Source organism: Phocoena sinus, chromosome 19, assembly GCF_008692025.1.
Source record: "Phocoena sinus isolate mPhoSin1 chromosome 19, mPhoSin1.pri, whole genome shotgun sequence".
NCBI classification, from domain to species: domain Eukaryota; kingdom Metazoa; phylum Chordata; class Mammalia; order Artiodactyla; family Phocoenidae; genus Phocoena; species Phocoena sinus.
The window spans coordinates 53,020,407-53,022,586 of NC_045781.1; the positions used below are offsets into that span (position 1 = coordinate 53,020,407).

General features: G+C 35.1%; 1 non-coding gene across 1 annotated transcript; it reads right to left on the bottom strand.

Moving 5' to 3' along the window:
* Positions 1–333: 333 nt before the first annotated feature.
* LOC116744859 lies at positions 334–440 on the bottom strand. The gene has a single exon (XR_004347187.1). It is a non-coding gene; the product is annotated as a U6 spliceosomal RNA (small nuclear RNA).
* Positions 441–2,180: the final 1,740 nt, after the last annotated feature.

Below are 2,180 nucleotides of genomic sequence, written 5' to 3' on the forward strand. Positions count from 1 at the left end.
CACACTGCAGGAAGATACTGTCCAATCCTGCTTGTATTATTAAAATAAGATTTGAGACTTTAATCATTTAGATTTAAATTTTTGCTCTTCAGGTAAGCTGAATGGTAGGTCACTCTAGTGGGTAGTTCACAGTGTTTGGTGAAATAAATTTAATATTAATTCTTCTCCAAATGTATAGCTCTACTCTGTGTCTCTGTATGGATACTCCAGAGGTATTTTGAGGAATCTTACAAGTACTTTTTTTTTTAAAACATCTTTATTGGAGTATAATTGTTTTATAATGGTGTGTTAGTTTCTGCTTTATAGCAACGTGAATCCGCTATACATATACATAAAAATATGGAATGCTTCACGAATTTGCATGTCATCCTTGCACAGGGACCATGCTAATCTTCTCCATATCGTTCCAATTTTAGTATATATGCTGCCGAAGCGAGCACACAAGTACTTATAATTATGTTTGGTGAGATGGTTTAAAATCAATTATAACTCCTTTAGGAGGTCCTGGGGGACGTTTTGCTCTGAAGGGGGAAGAATTTTCCGCCGCCTAATGTCAGGAAATGTACATGCTTTGGAAGCTCTTTAGTTAGTTCAGAAACCATATTGTAGGAAACCCAGTTCTGTAACCTGCCCTCTAGGTAGGTCTCACATCAGTGTCTGGGGAAATTTGTGAATTTAGGACTGATAAACTGCAACCTTATTCCTCCAAGGAGATGTATTTTTCCTGTGACTTACATACCATGATTGGTTTTTTAGTTAATTCTTCCTCTGGATTATCTTGCAGTTGTTGCTAGAAAGTAAGTGTCCAGATATGGGTGTTTGGTTGTGTGATAAATGTAACTTTAATATAAAGCATTTGGCAGAGGAGGATTCTGTAAGGTCATGGTTTTCATGATATTTTAAGTGTTAGGACTGGAAATTTTCTTAAAGATCTCTACTCAACTCTAACTCATTAGGAAACTGTGGCTCCAACAAAGTTAAGCAGCTAGTGGCAATTCCAGGACTAGAGAGATCATGTTGAGCCATGGCTAGGTGTTTTGGCTCTGAAGTCCCACAGTGTACCCCTGCCACTTAATAGCTGTGTGACCTTGTGCAAGTCAAATCACCTCTCTGTGCTTCAGTTTCCACATCTGAAAATAGGATAGTCTTAGTACATAGTTTGCAGGGATATTATAAGGATTAAATAAATGAATATGAGTTAAACATTTAGCACAGTGCCTGGTATACATTGAGTACTGAATAAATGCTGTTAGAATTAGAATTCATGTTTCTTACCTCTCAGTTGATTGCTTTATAGTTGTGCCACATTGTTTCTCCTGACATCCCTGAAATATATTTGATATAGCATTAAAAATGTTTCATTAGTGTTATTTCTCATTAGAATTGATAAAATATTTTTAAAAAGAACACATATTTAACAAGTATCATGACTATTTTTTTTTCCATATGAGAGATGGCTATGTAATAAATGAAGAATTTGGAATGAAATGAAAAAATTAAATGATGTATGTCTGAGTATATTCAGATAGAATTTTATTATTCTTTTTTTTTGAATTTTATTTTATTTTATTTTATATAGCAGGTTCTTATTATTTATTCATTTTATACATATTAGTATATAGATGTCAATCCCAATCTCCCAATTCATCACACACACCCCCAACCCCCCTGCCGCTTTCACGCCTTTGTGTCCATACATTTGTTTTCTATATCTGTGTCTCAATTTCTGGCCTGCAAACCGGTTCATCTGTACCATTTTTCTAGGTTCCACATATATGCGTTAATATACGATATTTGTTTTTCTCTTTCTGACTTACTTCACTCTGTATGACAGTATCTAGATTCATCCACGTCTCTACAAATGACTCAACTTTGTTCCTTTTTCTGGCTTAGTAATATTCCATTGCATATATGTACCACATCTTCTTTATCCGTTTATCTGTTGATGGGCATTTAGGTTGCTTCCATAACTTGCCTATTGTAAATAATGCTGCAGTGAACATTGGGGTGCATGTGTCTTTTTGAATTATGGTTTTCTCTGGGTATACACACAGTAGTGGGGATTGTTGGGTCATATGGTAATTCTATTTTCAGTTTTTTAAGGAACCTCCATACTGTTCTCCATAGTGGCTGTATCAATTTACATTCCCATCAACAGTGCAAGAGCGTTCCCTTAACTC